The following is a 12,783-nucleotide window of genomic DNA, read 5'->3' on the forward strand; positions in this document are numbered from 1 at the left end:
CCTCCCTTTCTTCCTTCTGTCCTTCCTCCCTTCCTTCCATCTGTTCTTCCTCCGTTCCTTCCTTCCTTCCTTCCATCTGTCCTTCCTTCCTTCCTTCCTTCCATCTGTTCTTCCTCCGTTCCTTCCTTCCATCTGTCCTTCCTTCCATCTGTCCTTCCTCCCTTTCTTCCTTCCTCCCTTTCTTCCTTCCATCTGTCCTTCCTCCCTTTCTTCCTTCTGTCCTTCCTTCCATCTGTCCTTCCTCCCTTTCTTCCTTCTGTCCTTCCTCCCTTCCTTCCATCTGTCCTTCCTTCCATCTGTTCTTCCTCCGTTCCTTCCTTCCATCTGTCCTTCCTCCCTTTCTTCCTTCTGTCCTTCCTTCCTTCCATCTGTCCTTTCTCCTTTTCTTCCCTCCTTCCTTTTGCCTGTCTTTCCTTCCTTCCCTTATTTTCTTCCTTCCTTCCTTCCTTCCTTTCATCCATCTGTCCTTCCTACCTTCCTTCCCTCCTTCCTTTTGCCTGTCTTTCATTCCTTCCCTTCCTTCCTTCCTTCCTTTCTTTCGTCCTTCCTTCTGTCCTTCCTACCTTCCTTCCCTCCTTCCTTTTGCCTGTCTTTCATTCATTCCCTTCCTTTCTTCCTTCCCTCATTCCTTCTTTCCTTCCATCTTTTTAATGATCCGGCCCACATGAGATCATATTGGTCTGTCTGTGGCTCTTGAATGAAAATGAGTTTGACCCCCCTGCTCTACACACACCCTGTTTTCACCCTGCTGACTCTGCAAAGCCTCCTTTACAGCAGCTGGTATTTGTTCCATCTGCAGCCTTTAATCCAAATTATGTTGCACATTGTCGAGACACATTTACACATGTCAGCACTTCTGGTTAAACTTTGTGCAAACAGAACCAGATTTTAGCTAAAACAATCACAGAAATCTGAGTGCTTATGTTTCCTGGAGTTCCACATTGTGATGGGAGTGTGTCTATGTCTATGAGATAGTCTTACTCATTCTCGTTAGCGTGATATCTCAGGAACACCTCGACAGAATCGCTTCAAATTTGGTACCAACGTCCACTGAGACTCAACGATGAACTGATTACATTTTGGTGGTCAAAGCTCAAAGGTCAAGATCACTGTGATTTCACAACGGTCCGCTAGTAGCTATAATCTGGCGTACTGTCTAGGCATGGGATGATAACCGTGTTCAAGGTATACCACGATTTGAAAAAGTCACTGTTTTTAGACTGGTCAAACACAGAAAGTGCTGGTCCTTCCTTTCCTTCCTTCCTTTCCTTCCTTCTTTTCTTCCGTCCTTTCTCCCGTCCTTTCTCCCTTCCTTTTCTTCCTCTCTCCCTCTCTTCCTTCCGTCCTTCCTTCTTTTCTTCCTTCCTTCCCTCCCTCCCTTCCTTCCTTCCTTCTTTCCTTTCTCCCACCCTCCCTCCCTCCCTTCCTTCCTTTCTCCCTCCCTCCCTCCCTCCCTTCCTTCCCTCCTTGACTCGAGGACAACAGGAGTACAACAACAGAGTTTCCTTCCTTCTTTCCTTTCCTTCCTTCTTCCTCCCTCCCGTCCTTCCTTCTTTTCTTCCGTTTTTCCTCCCTTCCTTTTCTTCCTCTCTCCCATCCTTCCTTCTTTTCTTCCGTCCTTCCTCCCTTCCTTTTCTTCCCTCCCTTCCCTCCTTCCTTCCTTCCCTCCCTCCCTCCCTCCCTTCCTTCCCTCCTTCCCTCGAGGACAACAGGAGTACGAGCTTAATCTCTGTTTAGGAAAAGGAAGTGACCCTCACTTTTTAGTCTGGTCAAAGACAGGAAGTGCTGGTCAAAGACAGGAAGTGCTGGTCAGAAATCCCTCAGGTGGTGTAACTGCAGCGTAGAGTATCACGACCCCTCACACTGTCATTAAAGATTTAGGTTAAATTAACATGTCTGTCTTTATTTTTCTTCCTTTTAGGAACATTTTAGAGCTGTAATCGCAATACCGCCATACCGTGAAACTGTGATATTTTTTCTTATGGTTATCATACCACCAGAATCTCATACCGGTCCATACCTTGTACTGCCCCTTTAAAAAAAACCAAAAAAACCCTAAATCATAAATCATAAACATTACTGTAAAATGAAATTGTTTGTAATTTATAATGTCATTATTGTCATTTAGAATATATTTCAGTTATCTTTGTATTATTATTTTAAGAGATTATTACTTTTATTGTGAAACAGCCACATTTATTTTGAAATCCAGGACCAAAGATAATTCCCTTATTTGCAGAAAGCAGCCAACGTTTTATGTTTTTTTGTCTTTGTTTTACTTTGATAAGCTGTGTGTGTGTGTGTGTGTGTGCGTGCGTGTGTGCGTGTGTGTGTGTGTGTGTGTGTGTGTGTGTGTAGTTTTCACAGTGGATTTGGAGAGAAATCGACAAATAAACCAGTTGCAAGAAAGCTACTTGTTTGGCTTGTGAATTACAATGAGCTGAGGGAACGTAGGACCTTATCATTGATTTTTTTTTTTAGAAATGAGGAAAACACTGGGATGACATCATCATTTCGATTTACAATACAAGCAGACATGTGACTGTGACTGTGATGAGCAACATGTGACCTTTCCAAAATGACACGTAATTTCAAAACAAACTGATTCAAACCTAATGAATAAATAAATATGATGTGTTAAATACTACATTTTAAATTCTACTCTCACTTTAAATAAAGCACTGTGGTGGTTAGTGATCTATTACACACAGAAAACATGGTGATTATTGGATTATCATGTCCTAAAAAGTCAATTAAATATAAAAACAATCATCATCTGCTCCAATTCTGGTAAAGGTTGAATGATGAATATAAAAAGGAGGGGGGACACTGATGGAGAAGTTTCATTGTTGATTATAAATGATAGGTCTCTTACTCTGAAATCTAAAAAAATGGCCTCAAAATTGGCATATGATTCAAGATTGAAAAGGATCAAGTCATCAAGTCAAGTGTGAGTGACTCAGAGAAGACGTGAAGAAAGTAAATGAACAATACGACTACGATGATCCAGAGCTGAAGTGTGGGATGAGAGAGAGAGAGAGAGAGAGAGAGAGAGAGAGAGAAGGCAGTGAAAAGAGAGAGCAGAGGTCTGAGTGGGTTCAGCGTGACGTCGAGTTCATTGTCAGAGAGAAAAACTGTTCAATGCGACTTCAAGTGACACACAATAGTGACAAATGACAAACGTGTGAGTGGGCGAGCGAGCCTGTGTGTGTGACAGAGAGAGAAAGTGTGACTGAGTGACGTCCAATCCAGAAGTGACATTAAAACACACACATACACACACACAGTCACACACACACACTCATGTTTACATCACTTCAGAGGGCATTACAATGACTTACATTTATTTACTGGAGACTTATCCTAACCCTAAAATAACCCTAAATTTACCTTAATATAACCCTTTGCAAGCCTTTTTGTCCCTTCTACTCCCCCGTAGACGGCTCCTCTAGCTGTAGCGCTATGCTTTGAAGTGGCCTCCTGCAGTAAACCTACCGCGCTGATGGAAAGTAAGAGAGCTACTGGACTTTTGAACGGCTTGTTTAACTTTAAAACACTTCCAGACGCTTCAGTTGACAAGTCAAAAGTAAAATGCAACCTGTGTCAAACGGAGTTTAACTACCACCGGAGTACGTGGAGTTTGAGTTAGCACCTCCACGCTAAACACCCAGGTGCAGCCAAGCCAGCCTCAGCTCCACCAAAGGACCATTTTGGAGTGTGGGAGTCGCAGCAGAGCCGTGATTGATTCCCAGTTAAGACACTCTGGTAAGAAATGCTTTACATTATGGGCTTAAAACTGCCTTCAAATGGAAAATAACAGGATTTTAAACATGCAATTCAAAACGCCATTAATCGTGATTAACTATGGAAATTCTGCGATTAATCTCGATTTAAAAAATTAATCGTTTGACAACCCTAAATATAACCCTTAACTTAACCTTAAAATAACCCTAAACTAACCTTTTAATATAACCCTTACCTTAACATAAGGAAAAGTCCATCTAAAAGAAATGTTTTGTTCAGCTCTCAGATGTAAAACACATTATATAAAAGGTTAATGTTATGTTCCATCTTGGGTGATATCATTCTGTATATTTGTGTATATTTTCATCTCATGGCTGTTAGAGGAAAGATTGAAACATCAGACGCTCCTCCCTGCTGGTCGAGCTTCAGCACACTTTACCAACAGCTCACGTTGAGATTGCAGAGCGGCTGCAGAGCCTCTTTGGCCTCGTCTCCTCTTTATTCTGATCTCTGTTTCACCAAACAAGTGGATGCAATCATGAAATCAGCGTGCAGAGCAATCACCTGCATCCTCGCTGTGATGATTCACCCGTCTGAACACAACAGGACGGCAGGGACTCATCACCAAATGAAGACAAATAAGCATCTCTGAAAACACCAGTGTGTGTGTGTGTGTGTGTGTGTGTGTGTGTGTGTGTGTGTGCGTGTGTGTGTGTGTGTGTGTGTGTGTGTGTGTGTGTGTGTGTGTGTGTGTGTGTGTGTGTGTGTGTGTGTGTGTGTGTGCTCTGCCCCTGTGTTTTATGTGTGGGGGCGTAAGCAGACGTGCGTGGGACTGTGTGTCTACTTATAGTATATTCATTTCATTTTATATCCTTCCTGACTTTGAGTTGCCGTGGTAACGCAGGGGGAAGATTGAGGATGGAGGGGGGGAGACGTTGACCCACGTGGACGCTGCTCGTTCCTGCGCTCATTAACCGTTTTTAATTTCTTTTCTTTTTAATCAGCCTTTCTGAAACTGTGTTCTTCATCTGGAGCCAAAACACAACTATGAACATCACTCACTCAGGATCTGAGTATCTCTACTAAGATTAGTAGTATGCAGTATTACAGTAAAAGTACTGCAGTATTATAGTGATGTAGTATGCAGTATTACAGTAAAAGTACTGCAGTATTATAGTGATGTAGTATGCAGTATTACAGTAAAAGTAAAAACTGTACTGCTGTAAAGTACAAGTACCTCAAACTGTACTCATGTAAAGTACAAGTACCTCAACCTGTACTACAGTAAAGTACAAGTACCTCAAACTGTACTACAGTAAAGTGCAAGTACCTCAAACTGTACTAGAGTGCAGTACTTGTTTTCTTCTCAAGAGGAGTTTTCAACCGACTCAGGGACTTGAGGACAATCAGCTAAAGCAGAGAATATTATTTAGGTAATCTTAGAAATGAGAAGTAGCTTTTGTCTCCATGATGTGAAATCAAGGACTCATTGTTAAAAAAAGAAATACTTTATATTTTAAGTGCGACTATTACGAGTGCAAAGCTTCCAACAGGAAAACAACGTTGACCTTTTAGATGCTTTAACCACTTAACACACGCCCCTGTTTTTTATGCTGTTAGCCTAAACGACATGCCCAAGTTGTGAGCAGCACAGATCCCACATAGTTTGAGACTCAGAGATGTGTCTGGTATCATTGGAAAGGAAACACTCTCAGGATTCTTGTAAAAGTGTCTGTGTGATTCTGTGACTTACTGACAAAGAGTGGCAGAGGTTACAATGATGGGGTTGTTTACTCGCCCATAGGTTTGCCTTTACAATGACATGTGTACAGACATTCAGGGACCTCTCAGCAGGATATAGACACAATGAGGCCACAGCCACAGGTCTTGGCTTCATGCAGTCCAAATTTGGAGTCAAAAGACCAAAAGATGAATTTTTCAGAGTTATTTTTCAACAGGTATGTCCATGCGTTTTCCTCAGGTCCTTTTTGGAGACTCCAAATGGACACTTGGTTACCATGGTTACCAAAGCTGTATAACCACAATCAAACACCTATAACGTCACATCCCCTTTGCCTACAATCAAAATCTTGGTCTCTAATGAAAGCTGACGCCATATTATTATTATTATTAATATTATTATTATTATTATTATTACATATAACCATATATTTTTTGTTTGGCCATATCTATCTATCTATCTATCTGTTTATTTTGCTATAAGTCATATGTCAAGTCGAAGAAGAACCAACCGTTTACCAAAATGCCGTGTGCGTAATGATATATGGTTCAACTCTTTTACGCACAGGGCGCACGCCGGTTACGCTTGGAGTTTGTTTATGGACAGCCAAACTTATTAGCTTAGTGTCATACACCGTTGGAAACCTCTGACTATTGGCTAAAAGGTTATCAACTTCATTTCACCGAATATTTCCATAGGCTGGAACAGCTGTCAATCAAAGTCATGTCGTCATTGTTGTCGGTCACATGTCCTCATTGGCTTTGGAGACATGTACTGCCTAATCCTAAACACCGATTGGCTTGTGTGTGGTGTCGTCAGAAGCAGGAGGAGCTCACGGTCGTAAACATCTAGTCACGTGTACTCTGAGATGGACGTGCAGGTCAGGAAATGACGTAAACGGACCGCATATGGTTTGTTATTTGTGTTATTACGTTACGTGTTGGACTAAATACATCATGGACATATTGAGGAAAGTATTCCGGTTTTATGGAAACGGATTTCATATTTCACCAGAATGGATACTTGGCGAGCTGTACAGAAGGTCCTGAGTCATAAGATGATCGTTGTGGATAAAGGGAAGACTTTGAAGGTATGTAGCATTATAGCTTTTCTTACTTAGCTCAGGGGCTAGCCGAGCTAATCGCTAATACTATTACGGCTGTGAGCAACCATATAAGTCGTGAGTGGTCTTGAATGAATCAGGAGAATCTAAGCTTTCCAACAATGTACGGCATGAATATATATGTTTAAGGGTTGGTGTTTAAAACATTCAGAAGAATGTGTGGCTACCTCCTAACTTCCGTCCCGTCCCGTAGGAGGAACAGCGTGCGTTAAGTGGTTAAAAAACCTGGAAATTAATTTATAGTGTGATTCATGCATAATACTGCAGTGTTAAAGGCCAGAAGAAGAAGAAGAAGAAGAAGAAGAAGAAGAAAGAAGATTCAATCAGAGGAAACACAACAGACTCATATTACGGTTGATAATAAACGAGGAGACGGATGAAAATGAGCGAATCAGTGAAAGCAACAGGACACAAAAGAAGTCACTTCACTTCAGTCTGACTGCAATCACTCTGATACACAAATAACTACTTCTTCCTGCTTCCTTTTATTAAGAATATAACTCACACTGGCAAACACAGCAGCTCTCTTTCCTCTGTCAGCTGATTACAGTTTCTTTCATTCACCTGTTGTGAGATTGTTCTGATCACTGATTAGATGCTGAGATGAAACACAGCAGGACTCTGAAAATGAGCCGCCGTCATTATTCTCCATAAAGTAGAAGAAGAAGACGGTTTTAATTTACTGTTGATGACTTTAATCTATCATTTTCCCCCTCTTTTTTTAATTTTATGTGCAGTATGATTCTCTCAAAGTGACATGAATTCATTTTAAATCACATTTTGTAAAAACACAGGAGGATATTACCTTTAAAAAAGAAGAAAAAACAAGCTTTTATAACTCATATATTGAGAAAAATGAATTAATAATCAGTGAGTGTCAGTTTGAATTAACTGGAGTGAAAATGGATGATGGCAGTGTGTTTTATTTACTCATTTATCAAAGGTTAAGGTTAAGGCTCTCACGATTGATGAATGAATGACACAAATTTCACCTATTAAAAAAAAAAAAAAATCAAAAAACAGCATTAAAACATGTTGTATTCTTCATATTCTATAAAATGTTCTCCTGAACCATAACATAGTAACTGTGAATGTATTTTTCTGTAACATGTATTATCCCTTTATAGGTCACACCAAGAAAGTGTTATTTAAATAATCATTCCTTTGGTTTTCCTCTTTGAGGCCACGACAACCCCAAATCATAACTAATATGTGGAGAAAAAAATAGTTAAGTTTTATTTTCTCTGGAGCTCCACCCCCGAAATTCATGGACGCGCATTGTCATGGCAACGGACGAAACCACTGCGCAAACTGACCAACGTCTGCTGGGGATGGTAAGTTAGCTTCAGTTTGATAGCAGCATTTATTGCTCTGATAGTACAGGGTGCTAGCCTGGCTAACACCAGACCGCGTCTCAGTCTCATGTGAGATTATTGTGATAGCAAACCTGTGTTTATATGTCTTCATGACTGTAAACACTTTGAAAGCAGTCAACAAACACCAGATACACAGCCAGCAGCTACACAGCAGCTACGTTGTAGTTTACGTTAGCACGCTGCTAACGTTAGCCGCGAAGCTAACGTGCAGAGCGTCAAACAGCTGTAGTAACAACTCTGCTACTTTACAGCTAACATCACAACAACAACATATCCTGACTAACTAGACAGTGAGCTGAATGTCAGCAGGTAACGTTACAGTTGATGTGATGCAGAGCTGATGTTACTCACCTGTTCAGCAGATCAGCGTCCGCCTTCACTCTCCATCCGGGTCTCTGTCCGGGTCTCCGTATATCCCTCCGCCGGGTCTCCATCCGTCCCTCAGTCGGAACGGATGAAATGTTCTTCTAACTTTCTCCTCTCTGGATGTTTCTTGGTCACCTCTCCGTCTCCACTATGTTTGTACCTGACGTTCCCGACTGCGTCACTACGTCACCTCCCCTCCCCTCTCTGTCTGAACGTGAACGCGCATGAACGCTCCCTGTCTCCGATTGGCTGGAGCATTGTTGTGTATTTCTCTGCTGAATCTCAGAGCCAGGCTGTGTATTGAAACCGGACTTTTTTTCAGCACGCACTTAGAAAGGACAGCTAGCGGATAGTGAGGAGAGATGGTGATTTTAGATAGATAGATAGATAGATAGATAGATACTTTATTGTCCCCGAAGGCGAAGGGAAATTTGCCTTGGGCTCTAAGTGCTGAGACAGCTGCCGCCATAGTTAAAAAGAACAATTAAAGTAAAAGTAAAGTTGCACATTTGCACAACAATAATAAAATAAAAATGACAGAGTTGCACATTTGTGTAACAATAAATGATACAACGCTACCTGTTGCCTCATTAGCAGCAGCACTCGAGCCCGGGTCGCCAATAGAGCAGCGCCACTGGATTTTGACAAAAAAATGTATTGGATTATTATCGCTTACTACACCTTTAAATAAAATAACACACAGAATCTCATGTGAAAAACCAAAAAAAAGTTTTAATTTCTCCCCGTCTCCTCAGATCTCAGTGATTAACTCAGCGAGCACAGTGTTCATATTACTCAAAGAGAAAACAAACAAAAAATACAATGATCATACTTATTAAATGAGACCCAAGTTGTAATAATAATAATAATAATAATAATGACAATAAACTGGAATTATCCTTTAAGGCTGACAGATGACAGTATTGGAGACATTTACCACAGCAGAGAGACACAGCAGGTGAGTCCTGATTGGAGGATGTTAACGAGCTCATCTTCCCCTCCGACCTCTCAGTCTTTTTTTTAATATTATTATTATAAAATCACAACAGAGTCCAGAGGTCAGAGGTCAGGAGCTCTGCAGTCTTTTAAGTGCAGCGATTTCTTTCAGTCTTGTCGTCCTCGAGAATCCACAGTGACGTTTATTTGTTTTTTTTTGTTTTGTTGTTTCATGACGATGAAGACGACGATGAAGACGAGGAGGAGGTGAAGCTACACAGCAGCAGCACATACAAGCATGTATATATAAAAAAGAGGCAAGAGGAGGAACAGGAGGAAGAGGAGTACCTTCAAACACTAATTAAAAAAAACAAAAAGGCACCTTGGATGGGAAGGACTTTGTCATCTTTGATCTTCTTTGTGAGGATGAACTGGTTTGGTTTCAAATTTGACAGTAAATCCAGAACTGAAGAAAAGCAACAAGCTGATTTATACAAAAAAGAAAATTCAAACCCCTTTTTTTGACAAGAGTTAATTAAAAAAAACAAAACAACAGACATTTATATTGTATTATGTTTGAAAATAAACCAGTTTTTGAAATCTGTATTAAAGGCATGTTAACACGTAGTCGTTTATCTGGAAAAACAGATTTATTTTCATGTATTTTTATCTTTTTATCAAGACGAAAACACCCAAAACGATTATTTCAGCCAAAGTGGAAATTTGGGGAAAAGTTAAAGTAATGCTGTAGAACCTGATAATGTAATAATTTCCCAGTAATGTAATTAAAAAAAAACCCTCATAACTCAATTAAAAAAAATGTAATAATGTTATTACATTATTACATTATTAGATTCTGCAAAAATAATGTTAACCCAATAATATGATAACGCTTTAAACGTCATCGCTACAGAGATTGATTTACATTATTGGGAAATGCACTTCATGACATCATCAGGTTCTAATTGTATCATCAGGTTCCATTACATCATCAGGTTCTAATTATGTCATTAGGTTCTAATTACATCATCAGGTTCTATTTACATCATCAATTCTAATTACATCGTCAGGTTCTAATTACATCTCAGGTTCTAATTACGTCATCAGGTTCTACTGTCCTGTAAGTGCTCTTGGTCATGATGGCACTAAACAGAGTATTTATGCAGGTTTTGTGTAGATGAAAACTTTTCTGAAAACGATCGGGTGTGTACGATGTTTTTACAAATCTTCGGCTACGTGTAAACATGACCTAAAGTTCACTCACTTCTTCTCTCACCTTCCTCTAAAGCAGTAGTATCCAACCCTGCTCCTGCATGTTTTAGAGTATCTCCCCCTCCTCCTCACTCTCATACACCTGATTTTAATTATTAACTCGTTATCAAGCCCTTAACGAGCTTCAGCCGCTTGATAAGGAGTTCATTATTTAAGGAATCGGGTGTGTTAGAGTGAAGGGAGGAGAGATACTCTAAAAGGTATCTAGCCATGTAAGATAGAGAGTTAATCCAAAGACACTGGAGATAAAAAACCCAAAACCAAACAGTTTGATATTTTGAAGCTTTGGTCCGTTCATGTTCACGCTGGCTTAATGATAAAGATAAAGATTGACTGTACTCGTTGTTGTTGTCTGTCTTGGTTAGGAAAAGCAGATTGTTTGCAATGAGGTTATTCAGATTTTTAAAAAGGTAAATTTATCCTAAACTGCTTATAAGATCGCTTCCTTAATGATTAATTTCAAGCTTAAATCACTTGTCTATAATCATAAAATCATGTTGTTGGATCTGTTTTTGCTTTCAAAGTCCGCTCTGAAGGTTTGTTATTATATATTTTATCTGCAATTCAGTCTAGTTTGAGTTAGTTTTGCATTGTTCATTGTAGGTTTTATATATCACTGCTAGTTTTAGTCTTTAGTTCCTGCTCTGAAGTAGCCCTAACCCTCCACACAACCAGATTCGATTGATGACTTTCTTTCACAACAGCCCAAATAAATCAAACTAAATGTTGAAAAAACGTATCAAAGTTAGCTGTAAAATCAACTCAACGTGTTCTCAGTCTAACTACGAGTCGATGGATCCACAAATCGCACAATTAAACTCCCGAAATCATCCACTCAGTTTACGAAAAGGTTGCCGAGTCACGAGTCGACAAGAACAGACACCGAAAAAAGACCCAGGACCTTAAAAGACCCTGAAGTTTTTAATGTATCTGACAAAGAAAAGAATCCCTGCAGCGTTGAGTTAAATCTACATGGCTAGATACGTCTTAAAGGGGAAGTGAGATTAGAAGAAAGTGAACCTTTAAAATGCTTATTGGTTTGAGAGAAGAAGCTGAAACGTCACTTTTTTGGTTCTTTTTGGACAACAGGTTGAATAAAAGCAACGAGAACAACAAGAAAAACGACTTGATGGAGATATCTGGACATTTAAAACACTGTGAGACACTTACATTAATGAGTTCATGGTTGTTATTCTCTAACATCAAGAGCGATTAAAATATTATCTAACAGCCAGTCTTCACAAATTCAGTCTTTATAACAGTTTCTCACAACTTTAATGAGACTTTGGTGTCTTTTTTTTTTTTTATTCATATTTTTATTCAAATATCAGTTTCTTTGTCCGTCCGAAAAACCACAGAAAGAACATGAGAGCGACTTGTACATTCAGAGGTATTTCGTTTTCACTTTAATAGCTTAAAAAAAAAAAAAAAGAAAATAATAATCAGAGGCCTTTTTTTTTCTTTTCTTTTCTTTTTTTTTCTTTGAGGAAGCTGCTGACTGCAACAGAACCAGCTGAAGAGTTTCCAGCTTCAGTCTCTTATCTGACGCAGGAATTGACCCAAAAAAAAATAACCCCCCCCCCCCCCCCCAAAAAGCTTCAGTTACTCTTGTCGGTGCTTCATTGTGACTCTATGAATGCAGATGCAAGAAAACTATAATATTTTGGGGTATTTTATGCCTTTATTTGACAGGAAAGGAGGAGAGAGAGTAGTTTTTCGTCTTTTTAGCGGACGTTCATACAGTATATACACTCTGTTAGGTAATATCTCATATTTTAAGTTCTCTTAATACACGTTCACTCACCGGCAATAAAAAAAAAAAAGATTAACAGTAGTTATACTATTTATTTTAAGCCTAATAAAGAGGCTTAATCAGCACTGTGTGAACTCATTAGACAAAGACTTAATGATATCATGATTCATACTACGGGTCAATGATGTGTTTTTAGTGTCCATGTGGTTTAGTTTAAATTTAAAGGGTTAAAATGTGAAAATAAACGTATGAATAACTTGCACACATTCTTTTATTTTGTGGACCCAGCATCAAATTTCTGCTTTTAATCCATTTAGAGAGAATATATTAGAGGATTATGGCAAAACTGTCTAAGTGGTGTAACCATAAAAACTTTGTACCAAATAATTGAACATTGCTTAAAAACAGTAAATAGTCAATAAAACACCTTCCTTCCTTCCTTCCTTCCTTCCTTCCTTCCTTCCTACCTAAC

This window comes from Scomber japonicus, chromosome 13 (assembly GCF_027409825.1).
Source record: "Scomber japonicus isolate fScoJap1 chromosome 13, fScoJap1.pri, whole genome shotgun sequence".
Classification (NCBI taxonomy): Eukaryota; Metazoa; Chordata; class Actinopteri; order Scombriformes; family Scombridae; genus Scomber; species Scomber japonicus.